This window comes from Phocoena sinus, chromosome 15 (assembly GCF_008692025.1).
Source record: "Phocoena sinus isolate mPhoSin1 chromosome 15, mPhoSin1.pri, whole genome shotgun sequence".
NCBI classification, from domain to species: domain Eukaryota; kingdom Metazoa; phylum Chordata; class Mammalia; order Artiodactyla; family Phocoenidae; genus Phocoena; species Phocoena sinus.
This window is the reverse complement of record NC_045777.1, coordinates 59,502,832-59,524,974: the sequence shown is the minus strand read 5'-3', so window position 1 is coordinate 59,524,974 and position 22,143 is coordinate 59,502,832. Positions and strand designations below refer to the sequence as shown.

General features: G+C 44.4%; 1 protein-coding gene across 3 annotated transcripts in view; it reads left to right on the top strand.

Annotated features, from left to right (window-relative positions):
* The first annotated feature begins 20,611 nt into the window (after nt 1–20,611).
* The window catches only part of ZC3H7A (zinc finger CCCH-type containing 7A), a 34,588-nt gene continuing 33,056 nt past the window's right edge, over nt 20,612–22,143 (top strand). For 2 of the 3 annotated variants that reach the window (XR_004345753.1, XR_004345752.1), the window contains exon 1: nt 20,625–20,746. The gene's annotated coding sequence lies outside the window, so the exon portion shown is untranslated. Of the gene's footprint in view, nt 20,747–22,143 lie in introns of all 3 variants that reach the window. The other variant, XM_032604993.1, reaches the window with a different exon arrangement.

Sequence of the window (22,143 nt, the reverse complement as noted above, 5' to 3'; positions counted from 1 at the left end):
CCTGTGCTGTCCAGCAGCAGGGAGGGAGAGCCGGCTGTATGGATGCTGTTGTGACAATCTCTCATATTTGCTACATTTTTTTTTAAACAGCTATAAATTTTTTCCTTGAATTTTTCACCATTGAACTACCGATACATCATCTAGATGTGTTTGAAGTGTCTTACACTTTTTTTTTTTTTTTGCGGTACGCGGGCCTCTCACTGTTGTGGCCTCTCCCGTTGCGGAGCACAGGCCTTCCAGACGCGCAGGCCCAGCGGCCATGGCTCACGGGCCCAGCCGCTCCGCGGCACGCGGGATCCTCCCGGACCGGGGCACGAACCCGTGTCCCCTGCATCGTCAGGCGGATTCCCAACCACTGCGCCACCAGGGAAGCCCTGAAGTGTCTTACACTTTTGAGATTGAAAATCTGTGAGAAACTAATATTCAAGTCCCCACCTCCCAAACATAAGGATGGTGCATTTTCTGACAGTCTTTTTCTCCATGTGCATAGGGTGTTTCTTTTCTCTTCTTTATTACCATCTGTCATATTCAACTTTTTCCTAGCGAAATTTTTCAAAAAAAGGGAAAAGTCATTTCTCTTTCATTGTACCTCTTTAATTATCTAGAATTACTTTTAATAGTCTCAACTGGAAACAACCTAAATACCCATCTACAGAGGGAATGGATAAACAAACTATGATTTATCCATATAGTGGACTACTACTCAACATGAAAACAATCTGTTGATACCCAAGACAACATGAATGAACCTCAAAATAATTATTCTGAGGGAGCAAACCAGACAGAGAAGAGTACATGCTGGATGATGTTTATATTTTATATTTATATAAAATGAAAAATCATTTCTAATGACAGAAAGCAGATTGGTGGTTGTCTGCGAGTGGGAAGGAGGGACGTACAAATTGCAAAGAAGCACAAGCCAACTCGGGGTGATGGGTATGTTTATTTTATCTTAATTAAGCTGATGCTCTCATGGGTTCATACATGCCAAAATTCAATGAATTGTACACTTTAAATATGTGCTGCTTTTTGTACCTCATTTGTACATTCATGAAGCTGTGAATAAAGAAGCATAGAGTGAATGATTTTAAGCAGTGTTTCCCCAACCTTTGCTGATATTAAGAAGCCCCTGGTTCCGTGGAAAGTCCACACACCTGGTTCTGCTGCTGAGTCCTCCATGGAGCACCAGATGAGTTGTGCTTTCAACAAGGGTCCCGGGATTCTCAAGCTCAGGGCAATTGGGAAACCCTGGTATAAAGTGGGTGGTAGAAGAGAAGGAGATTTCCCTCATCTTGACCAAACCATTATCAGGTGAAGCCGAATGAAACTGCCACCATCAACAGACAGGGAAAAACAAACCTATGATTTCCTAGTGTTTCACACAAGTACATGATCCTTAACCACTATATAACAAGGGTTTGTTACTAGGCTCTCCTTATCTGAGTTACCATACTCAGCTCCCCCAGCATCTTACCTCATTGGATGAATTGGGAGAAAGCTAAGCAGATGGGTGAAAAAGAATAGATTCTCTCCATAGAATCCGTGTTATTGCAATTATCCAATCAAGATGCTGTCACCTATAAAAGAAACACAAAGAGCTGTGCTTGGTGTTTCATCTTGAAAGGAGTTTGACTTTTTTGGTGGTTCAAGAGCTGCGTTTCATACCAGGTAAAGGAACCTACAATTTTTTGCGTATAACTGTGTGGTGTGCTTGGAAATCATTGTAGGATGCTCTTTTTATCATTACTAGATGAGGTCAGGGATGTGTTTTTAGATTCATTGATCACTGCAGTTCCTCAGATGTGAGTTCCCTGTTATGTCCTTTGTCTGTTTTTCTTTTTCCTTAATTTGTTGATGTTCTTTGTCTATGAAGGATATTAACTCTATCCTCTATGTGTGTAAAATATATTCTCCTAATTGGTCACTTACCATAACTTTGTGATGTCATGCCCACCAAGAGATTTTTTTTTCTTTTAAGGCATCTCTATTTCAGTTTTTGAGTAAAGCATAAGTGCTTTCCTTACTTAGCAAGACTGAAAATATGCATTCAGCCTAAGAAACTAGAATAAATAAAATCAATGGAAATAAAGGAGGAAATTTAAAAGCCTAGATTAAATTCAAAATCAAGTACAATACCACGCCTGATGGGTAAAACTAAAAGCTTGCTCTTGTAAATGGTGACAAATAGATCAACTCTGTCAAAACAATAAAAAAAAAAGTATTTGGTGAACAATACAAGAAATATAGTCAGGTAAAAAGAATTATAAAAAAAGGTAATGTACAACTTCATATCAAAATACCTGATAATTTAGGTTAAAGGGATGGTTTCCTTGAAAAGTTTAATTCTGTTGGATTCAAGAAGCAACAGAAAGTTGCAGCAGACATATAAATCACGCTAGAAGATATGAGAAATGTATTCACACCTCCACCTAAAGAGCCCAAGCGCCTATTGCTTTGCGCTCTAGAAGTTTTCCAAAGGCACCTTTTTCCAAACGTAATGTTACCTCAGCCCCAGCACCCATAAAAATCTTCATGATGAAACTGGGGCATAGTCTAACTCAAAAATCTACATTGTAAAGTTCCTAATATAGTGAGCAAATAAAATCTTACCTTTTAAAAATATTTAATCTCAATTTCCAAGTGTGTAAAATGTTAAAACACAATGAACACCCATCTACCCTCCTTAATATCAACAAATTAACATTTTGTTGTAACTTTGGTGCATGTTCACATCATTTGTTGCTATTATTATTATTATTGCTATTATTATGGTTTGCCGAATCACTTGAGAATCAGTGGCAGACTTTACGAATTGCATGCCTAAATGCTTGAACCTGCCTCTCCTGTGAAGAAGGGCATTCTCCTACAAAAACTGAAGACCACCTTGATTAATAAAATTACTTGTACCATTTAACAAAGACGGCCATGTGTATTTATTTCAAGAACACAAGGATAGGTCTAAATGAGGAAAATTGATAAACTTCATCATATTAATAAAGGAAAGCAGAGAGTTACATTTACCAACAAGTGCTGAAAATGCGTTTGACAAAATTCCCTAGCAATTTCTTATGACAAATTCTCAAAGAAGAACGGAGATGCTGATTCTAAAACAGAGAATCTGCTAACAGCAAAGAATGTAAGAAATGGTGAAGCAACCAAAGCATTTGCTCTAAAGGTAAGCTACGAAGCAAGGCAGTTTTCACTTATATTCTCCTCGTGTTGGAGCCCTTCAATTTCTTTGATCTCATGCATCATAATATTTTTGGAGACAACTCCATAGTTACTTGTACATTAAGTTGCACTTCTAAAGGTTTCCATCACGTTAAGTAGTCACAAAGAATGCACTCTCTGGAACTTTGTAAATGCTGACCCTTCAAAATAACTGTTATACTGTAACTGAAAGTCGGGTCCGGCTGCTCGCTGCTTAAAAGCCAATAAAGAGGCAAGGTTGGTGGAAAGGAAAGCTTGCTTTATTTTGGATGTGGACAACCTGTCCAAAGGCCAGCTCCCCCCTCCCCCCAACAGTCATGGGGCAAGAGCTTTTATAGGCAGAGGGAGAGGGCTACATGCAGAAAGAGCACAGTCAGCTCTGACAGTCATCTTGAAATTGGTCATTGGTGGTCTGACCAGCACCATATTGATGGTTTTAGATACAGTTAACCTTCAGTTCCCCGGGTCGGTTTGTTCCCATTTCTTGAGGCCAGTTCTTGGAACTGTGGCAGCTTATGTCATGGCTACAGTCTGGTCATCATGTAATTAACTTCTTCCATCTGGTGGAGGTTTCAGTATCTATAAGACAGCTCGCAGGATAAGGCTCAGAATATTATCTATAGCCCTCGAAGAGGAACTAAAGTTCCTTGACTATGCTTAATGACTAAACTATTATTATTTAGTCTTGTTGGACTATTTTCCTTTGTTTCTGCATTTTCTCACCTCTCTGATTAAACTTATTCTTTGTCTAAAGTTTTCCACAGACAAAAGGCAGGCTGAGGATATGGGAGGGAAGGACCACAGGGTCCTGCTCCATTTCAATACTCTTTTTATTTATTTATTTATTTTATTTACCACTTTAACCCTTTTAAAAATACTTATTTATTTGGCTGCATCAGGTCTTAGTTGCAGCACGTGGGATCTTCATCACGGCATGTGGGATCTTTCGTTGCGGTGCTTGAGCTTCTCTCTAGCTGCAACTATGGGCTCCGTAGTTGCAGCACACAGGCTCTCTAGTTGTGGCGTGGGTGCAGCATGTGGGATCTTAGTTCCCCGACCAGGGATCAAACCCACGTCCCCTGCATTGGAAGGCAGATTCTAAACCACTGGACCACCAGAGAAGTCCCCTTAATACTACTTTTAAATGTATATATAAATTTGAATCTTCACCACCATCATGCATTTGAAATACACATAAACAAATTCTTCTTTAACAGTCTGAAGTTTTTCTTCATTTCCTTTTCTTTAATCTGTTCTTCCATGCCATTCAATCTCTCCTGAAATGTATCTTAATGTTATTCTTTCAAGTCCTTTTTGATCACCCATATCATTGTTCCCTACAACAAAGGTATATCCGTATAGATAAACTTGGATTTAAGGCAAATTCTTCTGACCATGACGTTCTTTTTTTTTTTTTTAATTTTTTATAGTATTTTATGAAATTTTTATTTATTTTTGGCTGCGTTGGGTCTTTGTTGCTGCATGCGGGCTTTCTCTAGTTGCGGCGAGCGGGGGGCTACTCTTCATTGTGGTGCGTGGGCTTCTCCCTGCAGTGGCCTCTTTTGTTGCGGAGTACGGGCTCTAGGCACACGGGCCCCAGCAACCGTGGCACGTGGGCCCAGTAGTTGTGGCTCACGGGCTCTAGAGCGCAGGCTCAGTAGTTGTGGCGCACGGGCCTAGTTGCTCCGCAGCATGTGGGATCCTCCTGGACCAGGGCTCGAACCCGTGTCCCCTGCATTGGCAGACGGATTCCCAACCACTGTGCCACCAGGGAAGTCCCGACCATGACGTTCTAACAGTAAAACTTTTTCTGAACTAGTTTACAATTACGATTAGTATACATGTGATCAAAACAACATTGCTATGGTCTGAATGTGTCTCCCCCAAATTCATATGTTGAAATCCTACTCGCCCCCCAAGGTGATAGTATTAGGAGGTGGGGCTTTTGGTAGGTGATTAGGTCATAACAACTGAGATCTAATGAGTGGGATTAATGCTCTTAGAAAAGATCCCACAGGGACTTCCCTGGTGGCGCAGTGGTTAAGAATCTGCCTGCCAATGCAGGGGACACGGGTTCCAGCCCTGGTCTGGGAAGATCCCATATGCAGCAAAGCAGCTAAACCCGTGCATCACAACTACTGAGGCTGCATGCCACAACTACTGAAGCCCGCACACCTAGAGCCCGTGCTCCGCAACAAGAGGAGCCACTGCAATGAGAAGCCTGCGCACCGCAATGAAGTGTAGCCCCCGCTCACCGCAACTAGAGAAAGCCTGTGCACAGCAACGAAGACCCAACACAGCCACAAATAAATAAATAAATAAATAAATTTATTAAAAAAAAAATCCCACAGGCCTCCCTCACCCCTTCCCCAAAGTGGTGATAAAAGGAAAAATCTGTAACCCAGGAGAAGGTTCTCACTAGTGTATGTTAGCACCCTGATCTCAGTGTTGCAGCCCCTAGACTGTGATCACTATATTTCTGCTGTTTATAAGCCTTTTCTGTGGTATTTTGTTATAGCAGCTCCAATGGACTGAGAAAAACATATTATAAATTTGTTATTAAACATGCAGAGAAAACTTTTAAGGACTGCACCTCCAAAGAATATGTATACCTTTTTCTTTTGTTTTTTTTGCTTTTTTAAAAAATATTTATTTATTTATTGGCTGTGTTGGGCCTTCGTTGCTGCACGTGGGCTTTCTCTAGTTGCAGTGAGCGGGGGCTACTCTTCCTCACGGTGCGCGGGTTTCTCACTACGGTGGCTTCTCTTGTTGCCAATCTTGGGGCTCTAGGTGCGCAGGCTTCAGTAGTTGTAGCCCATGGGCTCAGCTGCTCCGCGGCATGTGGGATCTCCCCGGACCAGGGCTCGAACCCGTGTCCCCTGCATTGGCAGGCGGATTCTTAACCACTGAGCCACCATGGAAGTCCCATGGCTTGGTTTTTGGCTCTCTCTCTATCCAATGACCTTTTGGCTTGTCCAGACCTTATCACCCATAACACAGTGCCCTGAATTCTCACTTTTAGTCATTCCAATATCTTAGGTCCTTTGTACTATTGTTCCCACTGTTGAAATTCTTTTCTCATGAGACCTCCAACTCAAAAACTCCCAATTTTCTCACTTTCCATGAATCTTCTAGTGTCTTCATGTCCCCCCTCATCTAACTGAGACCCCATATCCCACCATCATCGCTCCCTTTCAAATACCCTCCAACTCTGCTTATCTCTCCCGCTCCACTTGTTTCCTAAAATATATGAAACTTGGTCAATATAAGAATTTATTTCTTAGGTGTCTGTAGTGAGGCAGCTAAACATTATGCTTTAACTGACTCGTATTGATCTAAAATCAAGGTCACCCATGTCAACTGGGCATCAGGCTTCTTGTCCATCCTTCTTACCACCCCCTAACTTCTCATGGGAGATTGGGAGATTCCTTTCTCAGGAAACTTACCACCTTAAAAAGAAGAGACCTAGGCTCACTCAGTGAAAAGTTGGTTGGCCTCTTTATGCTTCTTCTGTAAAGTTCACCAGTTGACAAGGCTGTTCGCAGAGCTCCTGATTGGCTCTTCGATGCTTTATTCTTAATACAGGAAGCAAAGAATTACAGACATCTGAAGAAAGCCCTACTACGAACGAGCCACCCAAACAAGAAGAAAAAATGGAACTAGGAAAGAACAAAACAATGCGGGATGCCTTCCAATTTCCAACAGAAAATAAATTCCTACCTCAAAAAGCTATACCCAGCAAAATTATCAATCAAATGTGAGGTTAGACGAGAGATGTTTTCAGACATGCAAGGTCAGAAACATTGGCTTGACATATACTCTTTCTCAAGAAACCTCACAGAAACAAGTCCTGAAACCAACAAAGTAAAAGCTTTGTATTGAGATAGGAGATGCAGGGAGATTACACACTCTGCCCAAGGTTTTTCAGCTCTCTTCAGTCAAAAAGTCAAACCTGAGCTTTCTGGTTCTCAGCCCAGTGCTTATTTCACTATATCGCATTTTTTGCAATATTTGACTCAATAAAATTGTGAGTTTTAGAATACAAAATTCTTTTTATGTTGTTACAATGCTAAAGTAGGATTTCCAGTTGGTCATTGCATTTAATATTATTTAAGCACCAAAATAAAATAATCTTATAGGCCTGTTGTGGTTTCCTTGACATGTCAATTGCTATTGTCACAAATGAGTTCATGTATAACTGGTGAAATCCGGTCAGTGTCTGTCTCGGTTTTGATAGTATAACACACTAACCCTGGGAGAGGCTGGGGAAGAGCACACGGGACTTCCCTATACATTTCTTAGCAACCTCCTTTGAATCTATAATTATTTCAAAGTAATAAGTTAAAAAATTAAGTGATATTAAACACAGACTATTGACATTTAAAAACCCAAGTTCAGGTTGTCTAATTTTACATTGGAAAGAAACTCCCGAAATGCTACTGTAATTATAAGAATTGGCCACAGGGTGTCACTAGTGGTCTGCCATAGCCCTCTGAAATTCCGCCCCCGGCCCCCCCCCCCCGCCCCCCGCCCCCCCCCCCCCCCCCCCCCCCCCCCCCCCCCCCGCCCCCGCATCTCTCTATCCAAGATGTTTATTCAGGAAAGAAAAAGACTTGCTTTTATTTTGTGGTGTGTGGGGGGGGGAGTTTACAATATCTTTTTTTTGTTTTTCCTTTTATTGAGATATAATTGGCATACAGTACTGTATAACTTTAATGTTACAGTGTAATGATTTGGCTTACATACCTCATTAAACACTTATCATAATAAGTTTAGTGAGCATCCATCACCTCATATACATACAAAATTAAAGACATAGAAAAAAGTTTTTCCTCAGTGGTGAGAAATCTTAGGATTTACTTTCTTTCCAATATAACATACAGCAGTGTTAATTATATTTATCATGTTGTACATTAAGTCTCTGGTACTTATTATACAATGACTTGACATTTGTACCTTTTGACCACCTTCATCCAACTGGCCACTTAAAGAATAAAGAATATAAAACTGCCATATTCAAACATAGTTTTTTCTGACTGGGAGCACTGGGAAATCCCAATATCCCACTCTTTTTTTTAGGTGAAAACACAGCAACCCCTAAGAAAAGGAATAGAGTTTAAAGAAAGCAAATGGGGCAGTCTCTAGAGGAATTTCACTTCTCAAAAGTACGGTCCATGGACCAGTAGTGCTGGCATGGCCTAAGAATTTGTAAGATGTCCAAAAACCTCAGGCCCTACCCCAGGTGTACTGAATTAGATTCCTAACAAGCTCAAAGTGTCAGTGTTGCTGGTCCACCGACTACACTTTGGGTAGTAAAAATCTAGAAGGGACCAAAGAAAATAAATGGAGGCCTGGAAAATACCACCTGCTGCCAATACAATAAAACCGTCCTGGGATTTCCCTGGTGGCGCAGTGGTTAAGAGTCTGCCTGCCAATGCAGGGGACACGGGTTTGAGCCCTGGTCCAGGAAGACTCCACATGCCACGGAGCAACTAAGCCCGTGCACCACAACTACTGAGCCTGCACCCTAGGGCCCATGAGCCACAACTACTGAGCTCGTGTGCCACAACTACTGAAGCCTGTGTGCCTAGAGCCCATGCTCTGCAACAAGAGAAGCCACTGCCATGAGAAGCCTGTGCACCACAACGAAGAGTAGCCCCTGCTTGCCGCAACTAGAGAAAGCCCATGAGCAGCAACGGAGACCCAACTCAGCCAAAAAAAGTCCTAATTTGGAGCTCACTAAATCAGAATTATAATGTTAACCTGGATTCGATTAAATATTACAAGTTGATGGTTCATGCACAATGCTTAATTATACCCACAAAATATGTTTGCACATATATGTGTATACACATAAAATATGTAAATTATATTCCATGTTTATTATATGTCAAATTTTGCTCTGATCTTGCAAAAAAAAGTTTAGTGATAGCTCGTTTTAGAAACTTAGACCGAAACATCAATAATGGTTTAAACTAACCTGTTGATTTTTTAAATAAAATGATATATTCTATGATCATTTAAAGATTTTTTTTGATGTGGACCATTTTTAAAGTCTTTATTGAATTTGTTACACTATTGCTTCTGTTTTATGTTTTGGCTTTTTGGCTGTGAGGCATGTGGGATCTTAGTTCCCCAACCAGGGATCAAATCCGCACCCCCTGCATTGGAAGGCGAAGTCTTAACCACTGGACCGCCAGGGAAGTCCTCTCTATGATCATTTAATAATTACTGAATTCCAAGAAGATTACTGGTGTCACCTTCTCTCTTTAGATTGGAGTTGCTGAAATGCCTAAAAGCAGGTAGTTTCAAATGTTACCAGGATGTTCTTAGAATATTCTGTAGTAAAGCTTTCAGGGTTTAATGGGGAAACATTTTACTTTTTTTCCCCTAGCACTTTTACTTTTTAATCTCTTGATATTGTGGTTGTTTAGATCCACCTTATTTTCTTCCTGCAGTTCGTGAATGCTGTTCACTTTTCCCATATCCTTTCTCTTAACTTTTGCATTTGACCTATAATATTCTAGTATTCCTCTGGGGTCTTTTGCCTTCCAAAATGGATTTTTAGTATATGAATGGCTTTTATCTATACAATTAACAGTTCCTCACTTTTTTTTTTTTTTTTTTTTTTTGCGGTACGCGGGCCTCTCACTGCCGCGGCCCCTCCCGTTGCGGAGCACAGGCTCCGGACACGCAGGCTCAGCGGCCATGGCTCACAGGCCCAGCCGCTCCGCGGCATGTGGGATCCTCCCAGACCGGGGCACGAACCCGTGTCCCCTGCATCGGCAAGCGGACTCTCAACCACTGCGCCACCAGGGAAGCCCAGTTCCTCACTTTTAAAAAGCTATTTTACTTCACAGCCTTTTAGGAATTTACTTAATTGCTTTTATGAAGTAAATAATTTCCAGAGCTTCTACTTTAAAAAAAATTTTTTTTGGTAAAAAGCACATAACACAAAAATTTCCACCAGAACTGCTACTTTTGTTTCTTAAACATGTTGAACTTTGTCACAGAATTGGCTTCTTCGAAGGACAGTTTGCTCCCAGTTTGCTCCCTGGCTGATCACTTCTTATTGTTGACTTTTCCTTCCTTGTCTTTGCATTTTGTTGCCTGACCTTTTCTCTGATCTTATCAGTCTGTGCTTTATTTCCTCCTGGCAGGATGACTTCTATCACAGGGACATCTCAGTCACGATGGATAGAATGTTATTTAATAATTGCTTGATTTTCATAACTAAGTATAAAATGTTACAAAATACTAATTCAAAAAGATATATGCACCCTAACTCATAGTAGGGTTATTTACAATTGTCAAGGTATGGAAGCAACATAAGTGGCCATCAACAGATGAATGGATAAAGAAGATGTGGTATATACATATACAATGGAATACTACTTAGCTGTACAAAAGAATGTAATTTTGCCATTTGCAGCCACATGGATGAACTTGGAGGACATTATACTAAGTGAAATAAGTCAGACAGAGAAAGACAAATACTTTATGATATCACTTATATGTGGAATCTAAAAAATACAACTAACTAGTGAATAAAACAAAAAAGGAGTAGACTCACAGAAACAGAGAACAGACAAGCAGGGAGGGTTTCCCTGGTGGCTCAGTGGTTGAGAGTCTGCCTGCCGATGAAGGGGACACGGGTTCGTCCCCCGGTCTGGGAAGATCCCACATGCCGCGGAGCGGCTGGGCCCGTGAGCCATGGCCGCTGAGCCTGCGTGTCCGGAGCCTGTGCTCCGCAATGGGAGAGGCCACAATGGTGAGAGGCCCGCGTACCGAAAAAAAAAAAAAAAACGAGTGGGGAGAGGGAAGTGGGGAGGGGCAATATAGGAGTGGGGAGATAAAGGGTTATTATGGGATTATATGAAATCATGTGTGTGAAACTTTTGAAAATTATAAAGCATTATAGAATTTAAAGAATCATTCAATAAAATTTTTTTAATAGCTTAGAAAACTTAATGAAAAGTTATAGCCTTTTAATTGTAACAAAAACTCTATATAAAACCTTAGAGAAAAATATTAATGCCATATACACTTTAAAGGAACCCAAATGTAGGGCTTCCCTGGTGGCGCAGTGGTTGAGATGCAGGGGACACAGGTTCGTTCCCCGATCGGGGAAGATCCCACATGCCGCGGAGCGGCTGGGCCCGTGAGCCATGGCCGCTGAGCTTCCGCGTCCAGAGCCTGTGCTCTGCAACGGAAGAGGCCACAACAGTGAGAGGCCCGGGTACTGCAAAAGAAAATAAAAACTATAAAGGAACCCAAATGTAGAACTGAATAAATATACTTTAATATTGAATAGAAATAGAAAATATTAGAATATATAAGTGTATACATATGAAATTTAAAAAAAAATATATAAAATGTTGCCTGTATCCTTTTTGACTTGCATGTCTTCCAAGAGCCTTCATGCTCATGGAAATGTTTCAAGGTGACCTTTTACATTAATTTTTATTCTTTTTTGGCCGCGTGGCATGAGGGATCTTATTTCCCTGACCAGGGATCGAACCTGCACCTCCTGCAGTGGAACTGCAGCGTCTTAACCACCAGACCACCAGGAAAGTCCCTCAAGGTGGCCTTTTAAATTCCCCTTAGGATCTCTGTGTTTCAGAGCAGTGGGTGTCTAGGAGCATGTATTCATAACCAATGTCTTTCTATCTACCACCACCCATCTGATCTGCTGTACTTTGGATTAATTTCTTACTAGCAAACTGTCTTTTTTAGAGAGTATTTATGTAGCAGTGGGACATGTTTCTCAGTAAATAGCTATACATCAATAAATACTAACGTAGTCAATTAAATATTTACTGAATATCTGTGTTCCAGTCTCTATGGGATATGATGTTGAGGAAGAAAGATACAGTCCCTACCCTTATGCGGCTTACAGTCTAGTGAGGGAGACAGACATGAATCAGACAATATACAAACAGATGTAACCTTGCACTTGTATCTAGTTACAAGCGGAGGGAGGTACATGATACGCTGAATGCCTCTGCTCAGCAGATTTGATCTATCTGGGAAAGTTAGGGAAGGTGTCCCTGAGAAAGTGTCACATGGGGAGAAGGAGGCCACGAGTTCAGCTTCTGAGATGCTGTGTTGGAAATGCTTCTGAGATATCCAAGAAGAGATACTAAGTAGGCAGTTGGACTATATTTTGGGTATGGGTTCAGAGGACTGATCTGGGCTAGAGATGTAGATGGAAAAGCCATCAGCGCATAAATGACAGTGGAAGCCAGAGCTGTGAATGAGATTGCCTAGGAGAGTAGAGAATTGGAACAGAAGAAGACCTATATCAGTTTATTATCTTACTAGAAATAGAGTCCCTGTTTTGGACATAGGTACTATCCACTCATAACCTTCTTTAGGTATCAGCACTCTTCCTTGGAGGAACTATCCTTCTCCGTTTCTTGGTGGGGTTGACACCATCCCCAGTTCCAGGGGTGAGTATATAGTTGAAGCCCAAGTCATCACTGTCTAACACAATTGTATACGATGTAAGTGTATAACAACACAATTGTGTAACATCCCCCTGGTCTCAGTGATTGATTCCAGATGGTCATATGACCCAGTTCTGGCCAATGAGAGTCAGGCCTTGGATATTTGCGGGACTTGTGGCGGTTGCTGAGAAGATGCCCCATAAGCCTGGAAGGCCCCCACAAGCGGAGGACCTGCCTGAGAATGAAAAGCAGAGTTGACAGATGGAGAAAGACTGGGTTTTCTTGACATCGAAGCTGGCTTTACCTGGATGATTAAATTACATGTGCTTATAAATTTGTTTTCTGCCTTAATCTAGGGTAAGCAGGATTCACTAGTTAAAGATCATTACTACTAAAAAATTCTTGACATACCCATTCATGAACTTCTTTAAAGAAAACACCAGTAAGGAATTTCCCGGCGGTCCAGTGGTTAGAACTCCAAGCTTCCACTGCCGGGGGCCCGGGTTCAATCCCTGGTCTGGGAACTAACATCCCGCAAGCCGCATGGCTCGGCAAGAAAGAAAGGAAGGAAGGAAGAAAGAAAGAAAGGAAGAAAGAAAGAAAATACCAGTAAAATATTGTGCTGGGGAAGGAACTCGCCACCCAAAAGGTAACTGAATCACTAAGATTTTGGGTCCCCTTGATTAGATGGAATTATTTTTTTTTTTTTTTTTTTTTTTAATGCGTTACGCGGGCCTCTCACTGTTGTGGCCTCTCCCGTTGCGGAGGACAGGCTCCGGACGCGCAGGCTCAGCGGCCATGGCTCACGGGCCCAGCCGCTCCGCGGCATGTGGGATCCTCCCAGACCGGGGCACGAACCCGTGTCCCCTGCATCGGCAGGCGGACTCTCAACCACTGCGCCACCAGGGAAGCCCTAGAGGGACTTCTTTGCTAGAATTTGATGTCCTCCCAAAAAGAAAGGTGCCACACTACTCTAATGTTCACTAGGGATAAACTAGCAGACTTGAAACCAATTCCCCTGATCAAAGCTGAAGAAAAGCAGACAGACTTTGTGCATACTGTAGATGAGGTGAAGAAAATTAACATTTGAATTGAGAATCAAAGAAAGCTCTTACAAAGTTACGTGAACCCAATAATGTTTAAAACCTAATTAGATATGTTGCACTTCCCTGGTGGCGCAGTGGTTAAGAATCCCGCCTGCCAACTTAGGAAGCTACGGGTTCAAGCCCTGGTCTGGGAAGATCCCTCATGCCGTGGAGCAGCTAAGCCTGTGTGCCACAACTACTGAAGCCTGTGCACCTAGAGCCCATGCTCCACAACAAGAGAAGCCACCGCAATAAGAAGCCTGTGTGCAGCAACGAAGACCCAATGCAGCCAAAAAAAAAAAAAAACCAACCTCATTAGATATGTTTATTCTAGAAAAGAAACAAGAGATTTAAGTCTATCCTATAATAAATTTGTGTGAAATACATGAAAGATTTTTTTTGTATTTCCATAGGAATATAATTAATTAATTTATTTATTTGGCCACATGGTGCAGCAATGCAGGATCTTAGTTTCCCGACCAGGGATCAAACTCGTGCCCCCTGCATTGGGAGCGTGGAGCCTTAGCCACTGGACCGCCAGGGAAGTCCCTATATGAATTATTTTGGTTGCAACATACACACACACGCATGCTCCTAGAAACATCTCTCCTAATGAAGACACATGCCTTAAATATCATGCCTGAAGGATGGATGCTGAATGTTAGGGAGAAGAGCTGGCTCAGGTTTTTTTTTTTTGGCGGTACGTGGGCCTCTCATTGTTGTGGCCTCTCCCGTCGCGGAGCACAGGCTCCGGACACGCACGGCTCAGCGGCCATGGCTCACGGGCCCCAGCCGCTCCGCGGCATGTGGGATCTTCCCAGACCGGGGCACGAACCCGTGTCCCTGCATCGGCAGGCAGACTCTCAACCACTGCGCCACCAGGGAAGCCCTGTTTTGTTTTGATATTTAAAATTTTACAGCACAACCAGATGACCATGATTCAGATTTAGAATTTATTCACATTTATTCCTTTTGCAAATGTATTTAAAATACATTCATTTAAATTTTTGCTATAAATCAGTCTAGAGCAGCAGATGTAGGTCTGTGCTAAGTACATTTTATAACAACTTCACAGAAGGGAAAAATGGCTTTGGACATGTTTTTGGAAACATTCGTGTGGTTATTCAAGGGAGAACTTGTACATTTTTTTATATTTATGTTTTCTGCAATTCCTAATAAGTCTTGGCACCCTGCCAAAGGCTATAAAAGACTGAGTAAAATTTGATCCTTCAACGTGGTTTTTTTAAAAAACACTCTATTGTAGATTAGTTGGATTAAAGGAGCCTGACAGCAGTTTCCTTTAATTGAGGCAGAAAGTACCTTTTAAACTGCAGCGTCGGTGGTAAGTTTTCTTCTGATTTCATGTTAATTCTCCTCATTTACACATGTCCTGAGAATCTCACATGTTAAAGGACAAAGATCTTGGACCCTACCTCCTACAGATCAGGTTCCCTTAGCCTGTGTTTCTGGTTCATCATAGGGGTCCCTGTGCTTTCCTGTTCTAATTTTCTATTTCCCAAGCCCACCACTTGGGGGATCAAACAGCAAATTTAATTTTCAGTATCTTGAGTGTAGGAAGCGTGACTTGTAGGTTTTGGAATTCAGCAAAGTGCCCTGAATGTAGCTGGCACTTATATTTGTTGAACAGATGAACGGAGCTCCCTGGATCCCATCCACCATTCCAGAAGGACCAGTTCCAGGTGGCTTGAGTCCCAGAGGTTGGAGGCAGTAGAAATCATGGGCAAGATTAATCAGAGGATGGGGAAGGAAAAGCCAGCTGGGAACAGGTAAGGAGTGGAAGATAGAATGCATGGAAAAGGGACTCCTGTATCCCAACTGGGGCAGAAAGAAGTTGGCGAAAGAATTGGAAAGAATTCCTACTGGGAAGGCAGCACTCCTGATTTCTCATGATCCTCTGTCCCCAGAAGCTCCTAGGAGTTGGATCAACTCTTTTTCTGAATGTCAAATGTGTCTCCTCAAATAAAAGCAAGCAACTGTTGCTATACATTGTGGCACTAAACTTAGTATGGGGGGGAGGGGAGCTCCAAAGAATTCCTGGAAAAAGTGCTGACAAGTAAAACACAAAGTCTATCTCATTATTCCCCCGATTATTTATGTATACGCTCCTTTTTTTTTTCCCCTTGGATAATTAGGGCTCTCCTGCCTTATACAGTGTTTAGGAGCCCGCTTGTAGTTAGTTACACATGTAAGTTGATGTCCATGCAACCAGCCCGTGGGCAGGGGTTTTAGCAAGCCATCTTCAAGGCTGAAGAACACAAGGTAAATACCAAGAGAAAGTGGAGAGGAAGCAAATGCCTAATCCATATACCCCCTAAAAAGCCAAATAAAAGAATCCAGTCAATACTTTTTGTATCTTTCTTATACTTCAGCATTTCATCAAAGCAGAATGTGGAAGAAATATAGCCCAGGTGATTCGCAGTGATTAATCAATTTACTTGCTTATTCAAGAAGGAATGTAATAATATAAAAATTTTTTTATGCTGCACATGTAGGTTCCAGAACAGATTTCCATATGAGTGCTGACAAAATTCAGTACATGTGGCTTGTCACAGTATCATGGGGTCATTTGGCAAATATTTTAACACATGCCTTTCGTGTTCTGAGTTGCTATAAAATGGAAGGTTTTCCTTTTCTGGTACAGGTGTGTAATATTTGAAAATGGATCGTTTTTATTTTCATTCTTATTTGAGGTTGGCCCTGTGGTCAATCCATTTCCGTAGATAATACCATGATAGTGGCCTCAAGTTGTGGGTATATCTCTGAGGTTCCATTTTTAAGCCAGTGACTCTCAAGCATTTTGCCACCTCAGGATACCTAAGAGATCTCTCACCCTTCTGTCACGCCCCTCAAGAATAGTTTCTCCAAATGCAGTAGTTCCCAGGGGTACTGCGGAGCATACCTCACAGTGTCTGAGCGTGGGGTGGGGTGCAAGTGCACCCTGCCCAGATGATGTAGGGACTTCCCTGGTGGAGCTGTGGTTAAGAATATGCCTGCCAATGCAGGGGATGGGACACGGGCTCAATCCCTGGTCTGGGAAGATCCCACATGCTGCGGAGCAACTAAGCCTGTGTGCCACAACTACTGAAGCCCACACGCCCTAGAGCCCGTGCTCCACAACGAGAGAAGCCACGGCAATGAGAAGCCCGCGCACCACAAGGAAGAGTAGCCCCCCGCTCGCCGCAAGTAGAGAAAGTCCGCGCGCAGCAACAAAGACCTAACACAGCCAAAAAAAAAAGAAGAAAAGAAAAGAAAGATGATGAGCTCAAGACAGAGATGTAAGAAAACTGGCCCAGGGCCGTCCAGATGGGTAAGGAGCAAGTTGGGATTTAGCCCTTGTTTCCCAAACTCCAAAGTCCCTCTCCTTCCACCACTGTGCTACCCCATACTGACCAGATGCTTGTATCTTAGATGTTCACTGTTAGTTCGTACGTGCTGCTCTCACAAAATACCATAGACTGGGTGGCTTAAACAAGAGACATTTATTTCTCACAGATATGACAGCTGGGAAGTCTAAGATCAAGGTGCCAGCTGATCTGATGTCTGGTGAGACCCTCTTCCTGGCTTGCAGGAGGCTGTCTTCTCTTTGTGTCCTCACATGATGGGGAGAGAAATCATCTCCTTTGTGCCTCTTTTATAAGGGCACTAATCTCATTATAAGGGCTCCACCCTCAAGACCTAATCACCTCCCAAAGGCCCATCTCCTAATATCATCACATTGGGGGTTAGGATTTCTAATATATGGATTTGGGAGAGGGGACACAAACATTCATTCTAGAACATTCACTTTATGTTTATTTGGAGGAGCTTGGATGAGAGAGAATGGTGTTTATAATGATATAAACACTTTGTTTTTCCTTTGGTGGGGACTTAGGATGTGAATGTATAAAACAAAAACCACTTTTGTCAAGTGTGCATGCCAGCTTCAGCTGAGAATCTTGGGGAACTTTATACATGACACAGAACTACCACTGCTGTTACTGCCTGGATAGTAACAAGAGCTGCTGTCCAGAGATGTCCATGGCCCAAGGACTCACTCCCATATTTCCAGATGAGTGCTAGGAGATGAGGTTCTTAAACTAAGATTCCTAATTTGGTGCCCAGCTGAAAGGAAAACCAAGGCAACAAAAGACAGACTTATATGTTGACTCCTTAAACAGTTGAGAATTGACAGAACAACCTACAGAGGAGTAGAGAATCCAAGGTGAGTCAGAAGAATGGGATCACAAACTAATTCAACGTACCTTAGCAAAAACAAAACCTATCTAAAAAGAACAGGCCTTGTTTGCCTTCTCTTCTTTAGAATACATATGTTCTGTTCATAAGAACTCTTCCATATATACATATGGAGATCATCCTGGATTATTTGGATGGGCTCAGTATAATCACAAGGGTACTTATAACGGAAAGAAGAAAGAGGGAGCGTCAGAGGAGATGGGACATCAGAAGCTGAGTTGGAGAGATGCAGCCTGAGACAGGCTTGACCAGTCGTTTCTGGCTTTGAAGATGACGGAAGGACCATGAGCCAAGGAAGGCAGGCAGCCCCTAGAAGCTGGGAAAGACAAGAGAATAGAGTCTTTCCTAGAGCTTCCAGAAGGAACCAGCCATGCCCATACCTTGACTTTAGCCCAGTGAGAACCATTTCAGATGTCAGACCTCCAGAAAGGTAAGATAATAAATATGTGTTGTCTTAAGCCACTAAGTATGTAGTGATTTGTTACAGCAGCCATAGGAAACTTATACAGTCCCATAGAGTTTTTCCTTGTACTGGCAGAATGATGTCCAGCTTCACGTAGCTTTACAGTAGCCTTCAGGGCCTGGCCCTTGCTCATCTCCTGTCTCACCTCCCTGGGACCCTACCCAGCTCTCTGTGATCCAGCCAATCTGGCCTTTCAGCATCTTCTGACTTAAAATGTTTCCTCTCTCTCCACGCACCCCTGCAGCTCATTACCTCTTGTTCATCCTGCAGATCTTAGCTCCAAGTTTCACAGGGACATCCATTTGAGAAATGTTTACAGAGTTCTAGGCACTATTCTAGGGGCTGGGAATAGAGAACAAAGCAGGAAGGGTCTCTGCTGTCCTAGGAGGGGCGGAGGAAGACCACAAATAAGCACCCAAATGATTAAACAAGGTCATTCCAGAGAGTGATGACCAAACAGGGTGCTGAGTTAACCGGCAATTTTAGGTGGCTGTCAGGGAAGGCCTCTCCAAGAGAAGATGTCTGAGCTGAGACCTGAGTGATGAGCAGAACTCCTTCCTCAGAGGGCCTCCCCTAAAGCCACTTCCTATCAGCTCTCCTTGAATGTTTCTGTCACAGTGCTTACCTGGTCTTATGGACTGAACTGTGTCCTCTCCAAATTCATATGTTGAAACCCGAAGCACTAAAGTGACTGTATTTGGAGATGGGGCCTTTGTGGAAGTAACTAAGGTTACATGGAGTCATAAGAGTGCAGCCCCAATCCAAAATGACAGGTGTCCTTATAGGAAGAGAAATGCTTATGCACAGAGGAAAGGCCATGTGAGGACACAGTGAGAAGGTGGCCACCTGCAGACCAAGGAAAGAGTTCTTATCAGAAACCAACCCTGCCAACACAACACCCTGATCTTGGACTTCCAGCCTCCAGAACGGTGTGAAAATGAATTCTCGTTTAAGCCTCCAGGTCTGTGGTATTTTGTTATAGCGGCCTGAGCTAGTACATCTGGTTTATAAACCTACGTCAGCCAGACGACTGTCAGAGCCACCCAGCTAGTCTCCCGGCCTCGGCTTCACCTCTTGTCCCTCCTACCGCCCAGTCTCTGCACAGTAGTCAGAGAGAACTTCCTGAAATGTAGATCACATTGTGTGACTCCCAATTCAGACTCATTAGCACCACACAGAAGAAACTCCAAATTGTGGCCCCTCTGTTACTCAGACCTTTCTCCCCTCAAAAACACCCACCAAAGAGGCCCCTCCTGTTCCCCAGGCACCAAGCTCCAGCCTCAGGGTCTTTGCACTTGACCTTCCCTCTTCCTGGAGCACATTCCCCGTCTCTGCACGGCTGTCATCTTCTCAGATCTCCACCCCGCCCTCACTCATCCCACCTTAAGTGGAGCCCTCCCATCATGGTCTCATTACCCTGATCTAGTCTTCTTGGTTTTCACTGCCCGAAACTTTTTTTTTTTTTTTTTGCATCCTTGTGGGTTCCCACTGCCATCCCCCATCCCCTTATGGGGCAGGGACTCTGCCTTGCCCGCTGTTGAGCCCCGAACACAGTCGGCTGTTGAAAATACAGGTGTATGAGGTGGCATTTGGGGGGCGGCGGGTCTGAAGGACAGGGGGCCAGGCCCTCTAGGGTCCATCACAGAGCTGCCGCGGAGCTTCGTGCTCCCCTTCCTCATCTGCGGGAAAGGGGACAACAATGGTTGCCCAGAGGCTCCACAGAGTTACAACTAGGAAAGTAGGAAGTACCGGATAAGGATTTGCTAAATAAACAGTATCTCAGGGGAGGGCTCCCGACACCCGAAACTAGGTCAGTTCCATGTTAGACACTGTTCTAACTCCCTGCTCTTCTGCCCCGGGGCCGCTGCCCAGAAAAAACACCCATCAATTTGAATTGCATGTCCGCCCCAATCAGTTCTCAGGACGGGTGCGTCCCGGAACCGCTTGGCCCTTTATTGGCTCCACCCCGCGGCCCCAGCCCGGCGGGGACCACGCGCCTGCTTCAGGGGCGGCCCCGGAGCCCAGAGCCGAGGGTCGCCGCCGCCCGGCCCGACGTGGCGCCGCCACCGCCCCCGGTGCCGACGCTCGCGGGCGCAGCCAATGGCGACCTCTCCCGAGCGGCGGGCGCGGCCTCCGGCCGCCAGAGGGCGCCGCGCAGGGGCAGCGGAGCCACCGCCACCACCGGTCGCAAAGGGAAGCTGCAAGCAAGCGCCCAGGCCGCCGCCGCCGCCGTTGCCTGCTCACCGAGCGCCACTGCCTGCCCGTCGGCGCGGCCGTCCCCGCAGGTAGGTGGGCGCCACTGGGCCCCGCCGCCCGCCTGGCCCGCGCGCCGCCCTGATTCCCCGCTCGGCGCCCCTGCCCGGCGCGTGCCCGCCGCCGCCTCGTGCTCGCGCGCGGTCGGTAACGGACGCCGGGCGGGGGAGGGGCGGCGCGCTTGGCCCCCCACGGCGAAGCGGCGACCCTAGGGGCGGAGGGCTCGGCCACAAAGGGCGCGCGGCCCCGGCGGAGGGGCGGTCCGAGCGCGCGCCGCCGCCGGGGCCCGGCGGGCGAGTCGACGGAGGCGGGCGGGTCCCGGTCCCCTCCCTCCCTGGGGGCGGTGCGGGGCTCACCCTGGGGGCGCGTCTCCGCCAAGTGGGGCGCAGAGAGCTGCCGCTCCCTCCGTCCCAGCATGTTTCCGTTGGCAAAATACCTCCTCTCTGGTTAACTAAAAAAAAAAAAAGATTCTTTTTTTCCTATTTTTTGTATCTGATTCGGTGATCTAGGACCCCTAATTCAGTACCTTGGGTTTGGGGGCGGGAAGGATGCTCGCGGGGCTCTTGGCTCGTTTATTTCGGGTTACTCCCCACCACCACCCCCCTTTTTTTTTTTGCGCGGGGCGCACGTCTAGGACGCGCGGCGAATGGTTTCCTGTCTTATATTGTGGATACGGAGACGTCCGGGCTTTAGGTTTCTTTTCCCCACCCTTAAAGAATGAAGACCTGTCAGATCCTATTACCGTGAAATTTCCTATTGGGGACGGTCATTGCAGGGGTGTGGTCCAGCTGGAAAGCTCCGGCTGGTCCCGAGAGGTTGTGCCTGCACCCTGATTGGGTGAATTTTTCTGGAGTCGGGTATTTTCCCCGTCCCCGCATATGTAGTTAGGTATTTAAGAACCAAGGGTCTGCCTAAAGGCGATGTGAGCTGCCCAGGAAAGTGGCCACTGATAGCAAGGGACTCTTGAGCGCTTGGAATGTGGCTAGACCCAATGGAGATGCGCTCCCAGTGAAAAAGACACACCTGATTTTAAACAGTATGGAAAAAAAAGTAAAATACCTCATTCGTAATTTTTTTCTACTTAAATCGTACAGGTTGATATGATAATGTTTTGAACATATTGCGTTAATGCAAATATATTATTAAAATTAATGTCACTGGTTTCATTTTACTCTTTTTTTTTTAACATGGCTACTTGAAAATTTAAAATTAGATATGACTCGCATTATATTTCTATTGGACAGTGTTCAGCCAGAGCGTCGGAATGGGGGCAGGGGTAGCTGGGAGCCTATGGCATCTGCTTATTTTTAACTGCTTTTCTGATGGCACGTGGCCTCCTCTCTCTTAGCCTCTCGAGGAGCCCCCTGCTTCTTCCTTCTCACCCTCAACTGAACTGTCGAGCTGATTGCTTAATGAGGATCTTGTTCTA